Raw genomic sequence first — 19,237 nt, 5'->3', positions numbered from 1 at the left:
CGACACGGGACTCGATCCCAGGACCCCGAGATCATGACCTGAGCCGAAGGCAGCGGCTTAACCCACTGAGCCACCCAGGCGCCCCGGCAGATAGCTCACTTTTGTAATGACTTTTTGGATCTGGGCTCCTGGAGGTGCCTCTGACCCCACACGTGATTGTTGTCAAACCGTCAAGTGCTTTGTTTCCGCTGGTTGCCACAGGTGGGGAAATTGTAGCTCCTAATCTTAATTAAAGTGGAGTGGGGAGGGGGCCCGTGGAAAGCTTGCAACCTGGAGCTCAAGACCCTCCCCAGAAGCCCAGGCCGGCTAGAGAGAGTCCTCCTGAGCTCTCAACGTCTGTGAAATGCGTCAGAAGTCGGGCTTCCAGAACCAGAGTCCTCAGGCCACCTTCCCCCGCATCAGAGCTGTACGGCTCCAGCTGCCTGGTCCTGGGGGAAAGAAGGAAGGCTGACTGCCCCCCTGAGCCGCTGCATTGGAAGGAAGCTAAGGAAAGGCACCTCACCCTCCTTTCCCCTGCTGTGTCTGCTCCTGGTCCAGTGTGACAAGATGGCTCCCGCCTCACAATTATAGAAGGCGGTGAAGGCAGTTCTGTGAAAACCAAGCACCAGTGAAGAGGCAGGTAACTTCCCCATTTCAGTCTGAATGTCCCCATGTCTGACTCTTGAGTAAACTAGCATGCTCTGAAGGATAAGGTCAGGTTTGCCTTTGCGGAAGGCTCTAGAAAGCGGATTTCTGCTGCAGGCAGGCTTGGCAGAGTCACTGAGCTGGAGTGTTTTCTCCTGAGCATCCTGGAGGAGAGAAGCCTGTACCTTCTCTGCGTCTTTCCCCACCGGCTGCTCTAGCTTCTGGCTCTCTGCCTTCTTATTTCAACCCTCCTGCACGGAACCCAGGGAGGACGAATGAGGAAATGCTGCTGTTCCGTGGATGCCCGTGACGCTTCTGTCAGAAATGGCTCCTTGAGGAAGCCTCTCCTGCTAGCTAGATGTGCTTTGTGTCTCCTCCCATGCTTCACCCTAACCACCCACCGTTCCCCCCACCCCGCCCCGCGCAGGGCCCATCTCTCCCATCAGAATAAGGTAACTTAGGGCCGATCCAAGTAGGCTTCTCCTTTACTCCTGTTAGGATATCAGCTTCCTAAAGTCGGGGTGAGGATTTGTGCTCTGGGATCCGAAGACAAGGATTTGAGTGGTGGCTCTGGCCCCCATGGGATGTGGTTTTGAGCAGCTACTTCTCCAAGTCTCTGCTTCCTTGGTCGTCGCAGGGGGGAAATGATGGAAACTGCCTCTCAGGGTTATTGTGGGATTCACTGGAGTAATGTGGGCTGTCATTGTCTGCAGCAGGAGCGCCCGCAGTGAGCAGGCGCGAGGCTGCTCAGACTTGAATTTGCTCCAGTGTGGAATGGGCGGGCCCGGTGACAAATGGAGGGGAGAGGCCCGAGCCAGCCTGCGTGCCATGGAAGGAACACCCAGCCCCTGCGTCCCTTCCCTCTGCCCCCCACTAAGCCGATGGATAATACCACGTAGCTTCAGCCAGGGATCAGATGTCTTCATGTGGAAGAGCCAGATTTCCTGGTGGCCAGGGACCCGGCCACGCTGGGAGGCACAATTGAATTTTTCCTTTCCATCTGACAGTTCAGGACTGGATGTTACTTTCCAAATGAAAGCAGCTCTGGAAGGTCGTTGGGAACAGTGAATTGTGATTATGCTGGCACATTTTTAATTCTGTCTCATTACAGCTGCTGTTAAGGCTGCATTATAATAATTGCTTTAGTTCTGCTTTGGTATTTTCAGGCTTCTTTAATGTAGCCATAATCTATGTGTATATTAAAGTAAGCCGAGCCAAAGAGCAGGGGCAGTGTTCCTGGACCGGCCAAGGGATGCCTGTGGAGCAGACGGGCAGGCAGAGAGGAGCCATGGCTGCGGGACCTGCCGACAGCAGGGGTGGGGGGCTGGCGGGGGAGTGCTGGTCCCAAGCCCAACACACACTCAGGCTGGGACTCTGAGCAAGCCCAGGCTGCCCGGCTCAGTTCCCTCATCCGTTCCATGAGCTGCGACGTCTATCTTGGAGATGCTCAGAAGTCCTTAGGCTGGTAGGGAGGCCCGGGGATGACTGCACGGGGTCGGGGAGGGGCCTGGCTGCTGGAGGAGGGCTCCCCGGCAGCCCCCCTGCAGCACAGACCCGTGGCCTCTGGAGCATGGACAGCAGTTCCAGACACAGTATGCAGACAGTCCCCCAGTCCCCAGGGAACATTTTGCTCTGCTCTCTCTACTATCACTCCCTGATTTGTTTTGTTTTCCTTTGAAATTTGCTTTGCTGGAACCGTCCCCACTCTTGGTTTAGTGTGTTATGCGTTCTGTCTTAGCCCCTTGATGGAGGCCTTGCTGTGACCCAAGACCGCCGTGGCCTCTCTGTTTGCTCCCCTCCAAGGGCAGTGGTGTCATTTTGGAGGGCAGAGTGCTGAGTGCCCTCCCACACCCGGCTGCTCCCATGGCGCTGTGCGTCTCGTGTGTTTGCCTTTGTCCGCTGTGCTGATTCAGAATCCTCACAACAAGCCTGTGAACTAAGTCACGATATCACCCCCTTTTAAGAGCAAGCAGAGGCCAGAAAGGTCAAGAAATGTGCCCATGTCAGCGGGGAGGGGCAGAGGCAGCATCGGAATCCAGTGTAGGGAAGGGTCCGCCTGTTGTGCTCTGGGCTCCCCCCACCGCCACCCCCCACCATCTGCTTCCTGAGCACCTTCAGGCCTCCTTGCTGCTCTGTGCAGACCTCATCAGCAGCCACTCCGGGGCCTGAGGCTGCAGGTCGGGCAGTGGCCGAGGGATGGGTAAGGACGCTGTCAGCACCACTGGAGGGCTGAGCACCAGCTGAACAAAATGTGTCTTTCCGGTCGTGGGCTACCCATCCTTGTAAGTCTGGGTGCTGTGGGGAATGAGACTATGGAAGAGCTCTTCACGTGGGGTCCCCAGGCACCTGTATCCCACCTTGTGCCTGGGCCACACCACACCCTGATATTTCCTGAAGGATTCCTATTTATCCTCTGCATTTTTTTTTTTTAAGTAAAAAATTTTTTTTCTTTGAGAGGGAGAGAGAGAGAAAGAGGAGGGACAGAGGGAGAGAATCTTAAGTAGGCTCCACACGGTGTGTGGACACGGGACTCGATCTCAAAACCTGAAGATCATGACCTGAGCTGGAATGAAGAGGCAAATGCTTCACTGGCTGTGTCCCTCAGGTGCTCCTCTGCTCCTTGCATTTTTAAAGACTTGCCTGTAAAGAGGGTGTCAAAGACTTTCCCTGGGCCTTAGCCCCATGCCTTCCTAGGGAACATCATCTCGCTGGTGCACGACTGTAATACAGCGTGTTCCGGCCACACATCTGCAGGCTCATGGGAGCCCATGTTTCAGGAGCTGCAGAGTCCAAGTCTTCTTGCAGGAATCTCTCCCAAGTGGCTCTGACCGTGGCAGCTTGGCTTGACTACCCAGGAGCGTGTGGGCTTCCTCCAGCCCGCTTCCCACTGCTTCATTTCTGGGAGAGTTCTAATTGTGAAAAAGTTCTTCCTTATTTTGGATCAAAGTCCTTCTCCTGATATCTTGTACTCCTGAATCCTAGTTTTAGCTCCTGGAATGAATTCATTCCCTTTTTCACATGGTAGTATTTTGAATTTATGAAGGCAGCTCGAAGTGCCTCTTGTCTTCTCATCTTCTGATTCGACATCCTCTTGTTCTCTTTTCTTTTACTTCTATTTAGATATTCCTCAATGAGAAAAAAATAGCAAAGGAGCTTAGTTTGTCTCCAGCACCAACTAGGCTCACATAAATGCGTTCTCTTCTTACACTGCTGTGTTCCAGTCCCAAAATTTGGGGATGACTACCAATGCCACCTCACTTGTGCTGAGAGCAGGAGACTATAAACAAACTAGGATGTGTTTCCTGCTCTTGGTTGTGTAAGAGCAGCAGTGACAACAACTGCTAAGTACCAACTTGGGACAAACTACTTCCTCTTTCCTATGGATTTTTTTTTTTTCCACTGGTGTGGTAAATATGCTTTCACTTGTGTGCAAACAGTGTCACCCTCTTTCGACTGTAAGAACAACTCTGGAACAGGCTGCCCCCAGGGCTAACTCAGTCCCATCCATCTCTCCCACGCCACCTTCCAGGTCATCCAGCTGTCACTGTGTCCTTTATCTCCATCCTCGGCCCACCCAAGAGCCCTCTCCAATAGTCCCACCCCTCTTTCCCACAGGAACATGACACTCTCCCCTAAAAATTGTCCTTAATTAGTTAACAAAATTTGCCTCCACGACACAGCCTGCTCTCCCCCTGAAAAACCAGTGACAGATATGAACACCATTTGGTGTAATTAGTTCTGATATTTCACACAACATATTTGTGAGGCTTTTTGGAGGGAAGGGAGGAAGGCAGGGAAAATGCTTCTATTAAAAGAACAGCAGGGAGGCTTGCATGATGGGAGGGGCAGAGTTTGGGGTCTTCTTCGGTCACTGCAAATAGACCCTTTGTTACATCAGTACTGCCTGGCCTACAGACTCTCTTAACTTCCTGAAACTCTGTTCTTGCATCCCCGTCCGTCTACACTGGGCCTCCGCAAGGATGAGGCCCATGTGTGTGCCTTATTCCAGTGACTCAGGAAGCCACCCTTCATGACTCATGAATGACCTTTTCTCCTCTAATGACAGAAGCCCGTGCAAGGCGAGGTAACGTGAGAGGAGTTCAGCACTCGAGATGGGAGAAGTCTGGACATGACATTCTCTATCCGTCCTGCCCTTGGCTTGCTCTGACCTTGGAAAGACTATTGAACTCTTGCGGTCCAAGGGCTGTGTGTTCCGGAGTGGTGGTGGGGAGAGGGAGGTAAGATCCAATCCTGAGCTGCTAGAATAGATGTTTCTGGAGATACAGAATGCTGACCACTACGGTGTATAAATCAGGAGCAGCTCTTGAGGTAGAAAACCAATCCTGTATTGGTCACATTTGCAGTCATCTGTTTACAACCCAGGGTTTAAGAGCTGTGTTTACCAGTCCAAAGAGCTGAGCACACGCGTGGAGTGTTCCACAACATGGCTACAATCTCATGAAGCTCACTGGATGTCTGTAGTTGAGACTGGAAATCAATGCTGGGCTTTTCACAAGTTCCAATTTATCCCAGTGTTCACCCCAAAGTTGATGTTTCCTAAATTTTTCCACATTTCTGTGGCAGAATGCGAAGCCTTAACGTGGCCCTGTGGAAGGAACACTGGGAAGGGGACTCAGAACTCTTGGGTTTCTCTGCCCACTTGGTGTTGTGGCTGTTGGCAATTTGTTCACCTTTCTAGGACCATTTGCTTATCCCTAGAACCAGAGAGTTGAATGACTTCCTCAGGTTCCTTGCAGTACGAATGTTCATGATTTTACTGCCCCTTGGTGTAGGACCAAGAGGGGCCAGGAGGATGAGCCTAAGCTTCAAGGCCGGGGATACCTAAGGGATTCCTGTAGACCTCCCTCCCAAGGGACTGCTTCTGTGCAGTTCTCTGGGGGATCATGGCCCAGGCCTGCCCTGCTCCCCAGACTGCCCTGATCGTCACCCCCAGTCATGTGGCCATCTGGACACATGTCTTGGTCTTTATTTGGCCCGGCCTTGTCCCTCTCTACCTTTTGCTGCTGACCTGAGCATTGCCCTGTCATGACCCCCACCTGTACTGGCTGTCTGTCCCACCAGCCTGGGACGCAGACCTACTGCCCTCTCACAGGGAAAGGGTGAAATCAGCCACCATACTGGGTGGTGTTTAAGAAGGTGGCCTGGGAAGCCAGCCTAGGTGTGAATCTCAGCTCTGCTGGAACAAACCCCACCTGGGCACTGCTCAGTCTCGAGGTCCTCTTCTGGCAAGTTGTGGTAAGAATTAAAAACAACACGTAAAGTACTTAGCACAGGGCCTGGCCTCTGGTAAACACTCAATAAGTGTTAGTAATGGTTCTGATCACCGATTCTGATCCGTGCGGGTTTTTCCTCACACCACGCAATTCTCGGACCCCGGTTGGCTGTCCCCCAGTTCACCTCAGTTTTGACACTGCCTGGAGATGGCATCCGGTCCCACAAGGTCAGGGCTCAGTCTTACAAGGCTGAGAAGGCCATTGAAGGTGCAGGCTGTCACCTGTGTTTCTGACCCACTGCTTATAAACCAGAGGTTTCCAAGACTCCTTCCTTCCGGGAGTTTGGTTAATTTGCGAGAACAGCTCCCAGGACTCAGAGCTTTTTATTTATGATATTACTGGTGTATTATGAAAGGCTGTAACTCAGGGACAGCATGGGACAAGGTATGAGGAGGGGCTCAGACCTTTTGTGTTCTTCCCAGTTAAGTTGTTCTCCCCGAATCTCCACGTGCTCACCAGCCCAGAAGCTCTCCAGACCCCTCCCTTTTTTTTTTTTAACAGAGGCCTCAGTACTTAGGCATTATCGATTAAATCATTGAACTCAGTCTTCAGCCCCTCATCTTCCCTGGAGGTGGGGGGTGGGGTTGGAGGGGGGGTCGGTAGTACTGAAAGTTCCATCTCTCTAATCACAGGGTTGGTTCCCCTGGCAACGGGCTCCCATCCTTTGGTTATCTAGAGGCTTTCCAAAAGTCACCTCATTAACATAACAAAAGACACCTTGCTCTCTCTCCTCACTTAGGAAATTCCAAGGGTTTTAGGAGCTGGGTGCCAAAAACAGTGTATGAAGACCAAATATATATGACTTATTTTATCAGTTAGTTGTTCTCCCGTTGATGTTGTTACTTGTGATAAATCCTTCTGACACTTTTCCTCCAATCAGAACAATCAGAAGATTTTTTAAAAAAAGATTTTATTTATCCATTTGACAGAGATTGATCACAAGTAGGCATCCAGACAGGCAGAGAGTAGGGGGGAAGCAGGCTCCCTGCTGAGCAGAAAGCCCAATGTGGGCCTTGATCCCAGGACCCTGACACCATGACCTGAGCTGAAGGCAGAGGCTGAACCCACTGAGCCACCCAGGCGCCCCCAATCAGAAGCTTTCTTTGCCAACCTGTTTTAATGGTGTTTTTGTTTTTGAGGGATGAGAAATTAGGCATTTACTCATATCCCTCCATGGGTTCTGAATCCTTTCAGAAATAGACCAGAAGTCAGATAAAAATTTAAAAAACAAACAGCCTCATCGCTAGTAAAGCAGGATTAGGGAAAGAAAATTGGACCCTAAAAGACTCAAGTATTACCCCAACTCTAGATGGGGAGCTGCTCTAGGGGATGTTGGGTGGGGGAGATTAAAGATACTGCAGGAGTCCAACAGAGAGAGGCCAAGGTACATGCGATTTTTAATACATGAGTTCTCCCCGGGCGCAGAAGAGCAGCTGCCTGGGCCTGAAGTCTGCCAGTCCCATCATAGGTCATAGTTTTTTTCCCCTTTCCGAGTGGGAGAGGCTGGTTCTAGGGGCAGAAATGGGCAAAAGGTTACTTTCCAGCAAGGGTGCAAATACCTAATTCTTGGTGTCAGACAGGAGGCCAGGGGCAGGGAGCGTGTGGTCCCACTGCAACTTCCTATTAAGAATTCTCTCCCTTCTGGTCCCATAGCTCTTGCAGGGGTGCGAGGCCACCAGAAAACCTCATCAACCTACTCTTACACGAGCTTTCCAGAAGTTACTTCAAAAGGTACTGTGCGTCTTCCCATAACACATTCTGTTTTAATATGTCCTTTTATGATGAAAGGAAGGTATGACTATTGTGAAAAATGAGAACACAAAAGAAATCCATAACATACCAGAGGACAGCCCCCTGCACTCTGTAATCAATGCTCCCGGTCTCTCTCCCCCCCCAAAAGTCCATGAACAAGTTTTGTGTCCACAGCACATTCTTAAAAACAATTTGTATAAACAAGATTTATGGACCAAGGGGTCAGCTGAGTGGTCGTGCCCTCTTGCTAAGTTGATGTCATATACCCGGCCCTTTGCAGGTGCCCTGGGCCGTCTGTCCGAGTTGGGTGGTGCACACCTGCTTGGTTGCTGTTTTCCCATCGAGTTCTAGTATTTGTGCACTTCTGCCTGTTTTCCTCCTGCTGTGTCAGGCGTGTCTGGCTTCGGTTGGATTTCTGCATCTCCAGGTTGACTTCCTCATTTCTAAAAGACAGTCTTTCTCCGTCCCCAACCATCCCAGCCCTGTTCATTCTGACCTTTCTCCGCTGCCTGAAAGGGTTTGGAACCCCCCGCTGTACCGATCTCACTGCCTTCTCTCGCCTCCCATTCCTGCCATGTCCCTTGGGCTGGATAGAGACCCCTGAAAATGGTGGCTTCCTTATCCAAACCCCACGGTCTCCCATTTGGGTATCTTGTGCCTAGTCTCCCTCCCTCTTCCCTTTCCTCCCTTACCTGTCCCTAGGGCAGAGTTTGGGCTCTATCTCCATGCCCCAGCCTCCTGACCCCTTTGGCTAGTTGTTCTCCCTGGGCTTCGCTCTCGTTTCTGGGATTCTCCCACATCAGTTCCACTACATGGCCTGAACATCCACCTGATGTCCAAACACCATCAGTCCCCACAAGAGGTAAAATCTGTACTGCCTGCCTCCCTACTCAGGTCAACTTCTGGCTCATTGATACCAGGTTTAGAAGGCCTCCGTCTGTCCCCATAGCTCCCATCCCTGGACTCCTGGCCACAGGACTCTAGGCCATAGGCTGTCTTGCAGTGCAAGCCCACCTTTCCAGCTTGGCTGTCCCCTACCCTGGCTGTCATCGGCCCCGGCCTACTGCAATCTCCTGGAAGGACTCCCTCACACACTGAGCAATCAAGGCCGTGTCTTTGGTGACATGTTCAGCTGTCACTGCTATTTCCCGTGAGATGTTAACTGTCACTCACATACCGAGCAGTCCTGCTAGTTTGCAGCCCGATTTGGCAATTTATTTATTGCGACTAATACTCTGTCAGAAAAATATTGATGTCCCTTTAAATATGTGATTTTAACAGGCTTCCGCTAGGGAATTTCTTGTTGGGGGGGGCACATTTTCCCCCTAGGGGACACAGCCCTAATTTTACCTTGAAATTGAATAAGAAAATAAGAGGCCTATCTTAGGAACTCGTGTCACAGGCAAGACAGGCTTGATGCCGACAGAAATGAGGACATCGGTGTCCGTCACTGTGGGTGCGGTCGGAGTAGACCCTTCCCCGACCCCTCGTTTCACCTGCAGAGGAGTTCTCATTTGAGAACTTCTGCCTTTTGTTTTGGGGCCTGATTTCCTTGGCTCACAACACATTCACTTTCATCTAGCACTCCTACAGCACTTCACGTGCCCACCACCATCGGAAACGCTTGCACGCAGGAATCGATGACATCCTTAGACAGCGTGCAGGGCGGGTGCTCTTGTTCTCCCATGTTACAGATGGAAGAGGTGAGTCAGAGAGAGCTTAATGAAATCGCTCAAGGTTATACATCTGGGAAGTGGCAGAAGAGGGATCAGAACCCAGGCCTCCTGGCGCCAGAGTTTGCGTGACTGCCCTGACTGCTGCTATCCCGGGCTGTCTCCCAGGCTCCTTTGCTGTGGACCATTTACTCTTGGGCTCAGGTCCTGGGGAGATTCCTCACTCTCACTGCGCAGGAAATTGCAGGTGTCAGGAACGTGACACACAACATCTTTGCTACCCGTCTGACACATGGGACCTTTTTCTTCTGGCCTCTATTGCCTTTACCTGGAAGGATGAATCGGAAAGCTGAGTCGATTCTGTGAAAACTCGGTGTCTGATTGGTCCCTAGATGAACTTGTAGCAAAACCCAGCCTCGTGCCAGTCCACTTGGCGGCTGCACACTGTTCCCAGGGGTGGTCAAGGACCTTCGGCGACTGTTCGCTCCATCTTGTCCTCCATCCTCCTCACGACTGTTTGTGTGTCTGGGTCCGGGCAGCTGCCTCGGCAGCCCATCTACCCGCCCGGTGGCCAGTGCTATCCCCACCCTTTTCCCGCAGGCCCTGGGACTGCTTGTCCAGTCTGCACCCTTATCTCTCAGTTCGGTGTGCCATGGGGGATTAGGTATTATGGAAGGGGAAAGTGAGACGGTGGAGCAGGAGGCCGGGATGAGAATGGTTGCTTTCTAGCAAGTGCCCTGGCTGCTTGTGACTCTCATGGAGTGGGCTGCACCTTGGGTGGTCAGGGAAGATGGCTCTTCGTGATCTGGGGCTCCCTTGTACCTGCAAACTTGGCCCTGGGCAGCAGCGAGGTGTGGGAGGCTGGGCTGGGAATTAGGAGGACAGGGGTCTAGTACCAGCCTTGGTTTCTCACCTGGATAAGGAAAGACGGCAGGCAGACATTCTCTTGGCCCATCTGGCTCTGGAATCCAAGGGTCTTACATAGCAGAGGGTCGGTGGTATGTTGAGGAGGCCAGGAAGGTCCCCAATTCCTGGTCAGTTTGCTCAAGCCAGACATTGGTCAGAGGCAAGGAGAGAAGTACAAGTGGACAATTAAAGTTGGAACTGGCATTTTAGATGGCTGGCCCTGTGACTCACTGACAGAGCGTCTGATTAAACGCAGCCACTCAAATGGCATTCCTACACTTTCCTCCTGCCGTTTTCCACTCCTTCGATCCCTGCCCTCCAACTTTCAGGGTCTTCTTAGTTGCTTCTTTCTCCAGCCACAGGCATGGTTTGGTCATGGCTCAAAGGATGGAGAGGGAGGGTCCTGATGGGCGATGGGGATTACAGGGTCCCCCGCCTAGCACATAGGCATTTAACTCCAAGTCTCTCGTTGAGTCGGAAGTGGTAGATCCGTGCATACCCAGAACTAGCCAAGAGGGACTAGGGTAGAGAGAACCTCTGAGTTTCCTGTTTAGGAAGAACGGTAACATGGAGCTGATGGGGGATGGAGGATGTGAACCCAGGGGACCTGGGACACGGCTTGGACATGAGTCCCCCGAAACACCAATATCTCTCCCTTCCCATTCCTCCTCTTCCCAGCCACCCCATCCCCCCAATTCCCCTCCCCTGCCTGCGCCACCATCAGGCTCCCTGCCCATGATGGATTTTTCAGGCTTCATTTAGTGACATAACCATCCCAGTAAAACATACAAATGGCCCAACCGTGGATCCTAATGTGCAGTAAACGGTTTTTCACCTCGTATCATTTTTTATGGGAAGAAATTGGCTTTGTGCTTCCCCTGCAGTGTCCCCCCCCCCTTGCAGGTGGACTGTGCTGGGGGAGGGGTTGCTTCCCCTCCATCTGCCCAGCTGCCCACTCTGCTCCGAGCACTGCTCACTCACAGGGGCAAGGGCGGTTCAGCTTTGATTAACTGTCCTGTGCAATATTCATTTCCAACAAGAGGCTTGCTCTGCTGTCTCTACAGGAACAAGGGGGCGGGGGGTGATGGGGCTTGGTGGTGGGAGAGTGCCAGGTTCCTGATTGGATTCAGTTCTTTGTTCTGGTTGTTTTCCGAAGGCACCACCTTCTGCGGTGATCCTGCAGCCTTCACCCCTGGCTCTGCATCCTCTGCCCTTTCCTTGGTCCTTCCTGTGTTCTGTCACCCATGGAACGGGTGCCTCGGTGCTTCCCTCTCTGCCGCATGGCGATACTGGAGGGGATCTCTGAGATCTCCAGTTCAGGAGATGAAGTAACCTCTGAACCGGCGAGGGGACTCTCCTAACCCCAGGAGGGAAGTTCGGTGATGCTAAGCTCAGTATTTCCCAATGCAAGGTCAACTGCTGGACCCTGGCCAGGTCAGCGAACCCACATCTCTGGACTGAGTATGCCTTGAAATTGTTCTCCTTCTGCCCCTTGGCCCAGTCCTACTCAGACTCCACCAGCGGCTACATTTCCTCCCCTCTGTTCTGAACTGGGGCATCTCCTAAGACTCCAGCCCGAGCCGTCTGCTCTTCCCTGTAAGCATTCCCAGTGGACACTTCTAGAAGTACGTTGGAGCTACAAGTGATTTGGAGGAAGGAAAGCTTTCTGCTGAAAATGAGTTGGGGGATGACTCAGGGTCCTCTCTGCAGCTATGGCATCGCCCTGCTCTCACAGGCAGCAAATTCCTTGCCTCTCCTCCTGCCTGCCTTCCTGCCAGCTGCCTTCTGCACGCCCAGGAAGGCGAGGGGCGTGGCAGGGCTGTGATGCCACGTGTCCCTCGCTTCCTCTTCTTGCAGCTACTGCTGGTTCTGCCTCCGTGGCCAAAAAGGCAGCTGGTCCTCGGTGCTGCACCCCAAGTGTTGCTAGGACTATGTACCGTGCTTGTGCAGCTTCTGGTCTGTGGATGAAGCCACCGCCACAGTGTCCTGGGTTTCTGTGTGCCCCTCTGGTGGGGGCTGACTGCCCACCTCTCCGCCTGGCAAGCAGTGGAGCAGGGATGGCTTGCCGCTCAGCATGGAGGCTGTGCGCATGCGTGCGCGTGCGTGCACACAACCACGCATCTGCGCGCGCACTGACTTTGGAGGAAGAGCTGCACATTTGGCTCAAAGGCACAGCATGATTATACACCTAAGAGGTTCTCTAACATAAAAGTGATATTTGGGGGGCGCCTGGGTGGCTCAGTGGGTTAAAGCCTCTGCCTTCGGCTCAGGTCATGATCCCAGGGTCCTGGGATCGAGCCCCGCATCGGGCTCTCTGCTCGGCAGGGAGCCTGCTTCCTCCTCTCTCTCTCTGCCTGCCTCTCTGCCTACTTGTAATTTCTGTCTTTCAAATAAATAAATAAAATCTTTTTAAAAAAAAAGTGATATTTGGGGGGAAATGATTGTACCTGAACAAAGGGAAGGTCCTTCGAAATGTTAAGAAGCTCCTAGAAATGTCAGCGCCAATAGTGATGACGGTCACTGTTCTGAGATTCTCTTGCTCCCGCTGCCCTCAGACCACACTTCCACGGGGAGCCTTGGGAATGGAACAAGGGAGCTCAGTTGGGGCTTCCAGTCCTCTCAGACACTGAGGTGGGTCCATTCTGGAACCCACATTTCAGGGTGCATAAAGACCAGCCAGCTGGGGTTGAGGGAGTGTGGCCAGGGTGGAGGGGAGCTAGGCACTGTAAGCAGCGCTGGGGGGCTGTGAAGTCTGGCCTGCAGAGGAGGTGGTGGTAGACAAGATCTGAGGGTTTGTCATTCGGGAAAGCCATTAGCCAGCCCCAAGTTATTCCAGAGGGCCAAACCAGGCAAGCTGGAGCCTGGGACCCGAAGGCAGTCGTCCCCCCCCCCCCCCCCCCCCCCCCGCAATCTGACCCTCCCTGCAGTCATACAGATCAGACAGCGGCCTGACACAGGCTAGTTGAAGGATTCTTGCGTTGGAAGGACAGCTCAGCAAGGTGATGCATCCGAGTCTTTCCCACTTTCAGGAGCCTGGGGTTTTAGCCAGTTATCCTCCAAAGAGGGCATTGGAACCAGAACCACACATGTAAGGAGTTCCCATAACCTCTAGGAGGTGAGACTCCTCAAATCTGCCATGTCTGCAGGCCCCACGACCCCTGGGACCCAGGAACACTGAAGGTAAATGCGCTCTGTGTTTCCCTGGAGCCGCAGTCACCTGCTGAAGGTTCTTCAGGTGACTATCCAATCCGAGACTTGGGTTCTCAACACAGAAATACAGGAATGAAACGATGTCAGCTCTTTAAGGGGCTTCCTGGAGTTTGGAAATGAAGGTGACTATGTTCCGTCTCCTCATTCCGGGCAATGTCCCCGCTCTTCTGCTTCTGCAACCGTGGCCTGGCCTCATAGGGGACAGGACCGCAGGGGACAGGACCAAGAAGGGTGTGGTGTGAGGTGCAAAGAGGGTTGGGGGGGGGGGCTACTAAACCCCTGATTTAAGAGCCAGAAAGCCCGGCAGTGAAAACAAATCTATTTAGAAGCCTCCAGCAGATTTTAGACACCTTGATTAATCATAACTTGCTACACATTATTTCCCTATAAACAAACTACAATGTTACTCATATAAACAGCTTTATCTTGACAGCTGCAAAATGTCAGGATTTAATGTAGAATGAGCAGAGATACACCATATGTTACCACTCCAGGCCTGGAACACACTAATTCACAGCATATTGCCTCATCCCGAAGAGGTGATTACAAAAGAGGGGCTCGGTTTTTGCCTTGCCACGACTGTACGCGCTGCCTCCGAGTCCCCAGTGCCTTCTCTTTGGCTGAGCTGCGGAATGACTAAGACACAGTACGGGGGAAGATTCTCAGGGTTGCCAGCAGTGAGCAAGACAGCAGCTCACAAAGCAAGGAGGTGGTCGTGTTAGTATTTTTAAAAATGGACTCAAATAAATACAGGTGTCCCACACTGGGAAACCCATGGTTCCAGTATAATAGTAGGGGGCAGGGGGAGAGAGTCAGTTTGCTGCTGGCTTCCTGCTGGGGACGATTGCTGCTGCCTTTGCCAGAATGAAAAGCCTCTGAAAGATAGAAAACAAATAGAACCCCCTAGAAAACAAATAGAGCCCCCTACAGAAACCAACAATTAAGAAACAAGTTAAATGCGAGGGGGAAGCCGAATTTATTGTTCATGAAAATGAAGTTTATAAAGGGACTATTTACCTTGGGGTAGTTTTATCCCAAGGAGAGAGAGAGAGATTGGGAATTTTCTCCAATAGGCTGCGCCCAGCTAGAAACCCCACAGGGCACATTTTCATGGAGACAATGGTTTCGTGTGTTCTCTTTGCTTTCTTCGCCTCCCCTTCTGGACCTCTCTTCTACACTAAACGACATCACTCCGGGTGTCCTTGGCCCAGAGCACCCAGGCTGGCTCACCGCCTCTGTTTATAAATACAGTTCTACTGGAGGGCAGCCTCGCCCATTCTTATATATATACTGTCTGTCTGCTTTCGTGCTACAGCTGCCGAGTTGAAGAGATACAGCAGAAACCATATGTATGGCCCACAAGGCTGAAAATATTTACTCTCCGGCCCTCTGTAGACAATGTTTGGTGACCCTCTGCTCTAAACTGTACATGTGTTTATATCACTCCCCAGCCTAAACACTGAAGGCATGCCCTCAATTCACTTTTGGCCACCCAAGAGTCCGTCCCCTCCTCTGGGTTCTGGCACCCCAGGTTTCTTTTGGGGAAGGGCCGCTCACATTGCCTAGTCTTGGTGGTTCTGCCAACCGAGGAGCGGGCATGTAGCCACAGGCTGAGACCTACTGTAACGTCACCCCCTGACTTGGTCTTGGCTCCCCTTGAGAGCCAACCCCCCCTCCCCACTTATCTCCGTTCTAATGCTCATACTCTGTGGTTGGGCCCCATACTCCAGTAACTGTTAAGATGACCAGTTCGCAGAGATGTCTTCCCCCACCCTGCTGTGAGTTCCTTGGTCTCATTTACCTGTATCTCCAGAGCATGGCAAGGCTCCTGAATGCTAGAAGAATGAAGCCCTATTTTCACCATTGGTCCTGTGTTTGGCTATTAAGTTACCATCTTGATCTTATGCTAAGAGTTCCCCAACCCAGCATCAAGTAGCTCTTTCTGCTCTCAGGCTGACTTTATTCCCTGGTCCCATCACTGACCTCCTCCTACGGATCTATTTAAGCCCTGAATCTGTACCCCACTCCTGAGATGGGCTTCCACTTCGTCCCCCCAGGCCTGTTTCTTGTTCTTCTCGGTGCTGCTGTGGCTGACAGCTCTGCATCGGGTCCTTGGAGCTCCGGACGACAGCTCTGCTGTCTGAGACCAGACAGGATGACCCCCTCCCTCCCCTGAAGCCATTGGGGGAGGCAGGAACCATCCAGATGCTTCCTGCTGTGTTGGATTGCCTTTCCCCGCCTTGCATCTAGGTCAAGATCCTGATAATCCTGGTGCGTCTTATCTGTTCCTGACCGTTTGTCAGGCGGCTTCTGACCTGAGGGTGGGATTGCCTCAGGGGCACAAGTAGCCAGGGCAGAGTCTGTGGCTCCATGGTTTTTGGCTGAAAGGGGAGTCTTTAATTCTTTCCCTTTGTAAAAAGAGAAATAGCCCTCAGGGAGCATATAGCTGGCAAGGTTTAACAGGATAGTCAATGCTCAAACCCTAGGGCCTCTGGCACAGTTCTTTCTCCTGGGCCAGAGGCATGGGCCATCTTGGAATCTGGAAGCCTTAGTGCCCCAGATCCACCTAGAAGAGATAAGCATTGCGATGCTTTGCAGGCTTCTTGGGGAGGGAGATAAATCACTCTCTGATGCACTTCTCCCTTGCTGTCTACTTTCATGGTGGGCCAGAACATTCATTCTGAGTGCAAGATCCTGTCTGGATGTCGGAATCTTAAACATTAATTCTAATAATTCTCTTTCTCTAATGTTCTTGTGCCAGAACGACTCCTGGGATGTGCAGAACATCTCATATCCCAATCTTGCTGCCTGGGGTCAGGAAGGGTACTTGGTTTCTCTCCAATTGGTATAGTCATCCAAAGAAACAGACTGTCCCACGTCCAGCTCTGCAAGTCCAAACACAGAACCTAATTATGCCCAAAGAAGGCACAATTCTCAAGAGGAAGTCTCCTTTTGGGCTTCTGAGCTCACTTCTGAAGGTAATTGGCAGATGCTGGTCCCTGCTACCAGGAACTCCTCCAGGAACCATGGGGTCAAAGACAAATCTGGTGAGAAATGAGTTTGGTGTAGAGGATGAACAAACATCCTGGAGTGTCCAGGATGGGCTGGCTATGACACACAGGCTGCTTGAATGTTTCCACAAACCTTCAGAATGTCCCTGAGTTCTGGAATCTCTGGCTTACCAACTGCATCGCTGACACTGTCTTTTGCACTCAGAACACACAAAATCTTTGACCACAAGCCAAGTACTTGTCTTGGAGTATGGTCCCTGAGCCTTGAAGGACAGCAAAGGGCAGCTGGCATCATCCTCCTGCCTTCTCTTCTCCTGGCCCCAGCTGGCCCAGGGCTGGGGACAGCTCATTTGCCTTGCCTCTCCAGGCCTCCACGATGGGATTAGAAAACAGAGCCAATCACTTAGATGCTGGCTCCAGTCTAGCTCCTGGTTCCCAGCTCTGAGCTCCTGGCAGAACCTGATACATGGGCTGCCTTTTCTGTCAGAAGCCTTTTCTCCTATTTTAAGGACTTGAGTCTAGAGCTCAGAAGACTCTGGACACCTAAACTAGAAATGTCTAAAGGACCAAAGAGCAGTGTTCAGTCATTACCAAGCAAAGTGACTTCCCCTTTGTGATATTACCACACATAGATGTGGATTTCAAGAGAGTAATTCCATCATTAACATCAGTACTCAGCAATCAGATTAACGTGGGTTTCTCCACATTTGTACTGTGTGCGTGTGTGTGTGTGGTGAGAGAACAAAATGAGTTTTCAAAACAAAATATCCTTGGATTCTGATTACCTGTTGGTGGGTGCTAACTTGAACGTTCTCTGCTCTGAGTTCATATATAACTGATTGCAGTCTCAATCAGTCCCATGGGGGAAAAGCAAGGCTGGGTGATGGCTGCGAGTTTTGCATTTGCTTCAAAGGCTTTTACGGATCCCAGGGTCACCTCATGGTTAGCAGGGCTCATGGAGGTGAGCAACAGCGGGGTCATCCAAAGCCAGTGGAAAATCTATAAGTCATTACCAATGTTTTTGAAATATACCATTTGATCAGTCTCAGATTTGCCTTCCTAATCTTCTTCTTGGACTGATGTTAAAACAAACATTGCTTTCCAATGAAGAATAAAACCAGCTCTTACTACAGTGCTGAATCCACTATGCGTTGTGCAAATACCTGAAAGAAAGGGAAGAACACACAGGAGCGGAAAAGGATTGAAGGACAAAGAGGAGGGTGGTGACGGAGGAGCCTCATCCCTGCCTCTGATTGATTTTTCTTGCCACAGCCAGTGAGGGATTGCAAAGTGGAGTCAATTCTCAGGACCTACGCCCACTGCACATTTTCTGCTCAGAGGTCTGCTTTCCCGTCTGTAACTTCAGAGCCCCTGATTCCAGCCTGATGCAGGGCTCTGTGGAAGGGGGATGGTCTCACCTGTTTGCCTTGTTCAGAGGAACAGTATTTGTACATTGTGTGAAATTTACAATATACAATAATATACAATACAGTGGCGGCTTAGTCTCCCTCCCACTGTGTCCCTAGCCCTTCTCTCCCGAGGTAGCCCCATCACCCCTGCAGTACTTTCTGTCTGATGGGACCAAGGTATCTCTTCTTGACTCGGCTGCTCAGAGACACCTGTCCTCCTAGTCCCTTGAGCTCTGGTGCTGTTGCTCATTCCCTTTGCATCTGAACAACGGCTTTGAACAAATCGATCCTCCTGGGTCTTCGATGCCTGAGAAAAGTCACGTTCTTTCTGAGCTTCAAGCATCCCCAGACACCTCTCCCCACTCCCGACCCATCTGTGTCTCCATTCTTTCTCTCCTCGATGTTTTCCAGTTCGTGTTAAAGGACTCCAAAGGCCCTTTCCTGGTGTTGGTGGCCTCTGTCTCTCCACAGGGTAGCATCTGACAATCTTGTTTCGATCTTCTCATCGAAGCCCACTTCATCCTGGGCTCTGGCTTCCCTGCCTCAGCGATGCTTCTCCCTGAGTGTCCCTCTCCAATCTCTGCCGAGTTGTGCTCTTTCTTCTCATCATTTCTTCTTCTCCCTCCCTCTCCATGCTTTACACACATCCTTATTACAAAGGCGACTCTCAAATCTGTGACTCTACACCTGACCCTTACCCTCCACTCCAGACTCGATTTCTGTCTCTCTGCTGGATGATTCCCCCATGATGTCCCCTGCAGAGCCACAGTCCAAGCTTGTGCCCTTCCTCTGATACTGTCCCCTTCTCTGACTCTTAGTGTTTTTGAAAATAGTTCCATCACTTGCCCAGACACCCTTAACTCCTCCAGACATTTCCCTCATCCCCCAGACTAGTCAATTCTCTCTTGACATTTTTTGCCATAACCATCCTCTTATTTCAGTTCATACAACTGCCGTCTCATGTCTGGACCTTTCTGGCCCAGCACCTGAATGAGGTCAGCAAACTTTTAACTGATTCTCCTTCAGCTTTTTGTCTTTCTTCCCAATCTACTTGACATATCATCTTCAGGGTAAATAACATCCCCAAATATGATTTTACCATGTCATCCTCCTAAATGGAGTTTATTTTTTAAAGCCTAGATAAGCTGTTACGAAGCAGGCAAGATTCTGTAAATTCAGACTTATCCTTTTTTCTTGGTTTCAACGATCAAAAGGGAACACTAGTATGTACTTTTCTTGAAAATTATATTGCTGAAAGAAAACAGTTTTATAGTCTGACTTCCACATCAACCTCAAATGGTCCCTAATTGACCTTTTCCACTTTATCTGCTGTGTTGTTTTGGTTTTATTTTGGAGGC

At 51.2% G+C, this 19,237-nt stretch overlaps 1 pseudogene; it reads right to left on the bottom strand.

Moving 5' to 3' along the window:
• LOC123951490 overlaps nt 1-12,340 on the bottom strand; it is a 68,601-nt pseudogene extending 56,261 nt beyond the window's left edge.
• Nucleotides 12,341-19,237: the final 6,897 nt, after the last annotated feature.

Source organism: Meles meles, chromosome 10 (genome assembly GCF_922984935.1).
Source record: "Meles meles chromosome 10, mMelMel3.1 paternal haplotype, whole genome shotgun sequence".
Taxonomy (NCBI): Eukaryota; Metazoa; Chordata; class Mammalia; order Carnivora; family Mustelidae; genus Meles; species Meles meles.
Note: the sequence above shows the minus strand (reverse complement) of the source record. Positions and strands in the feature narration are given on the sequence as shown.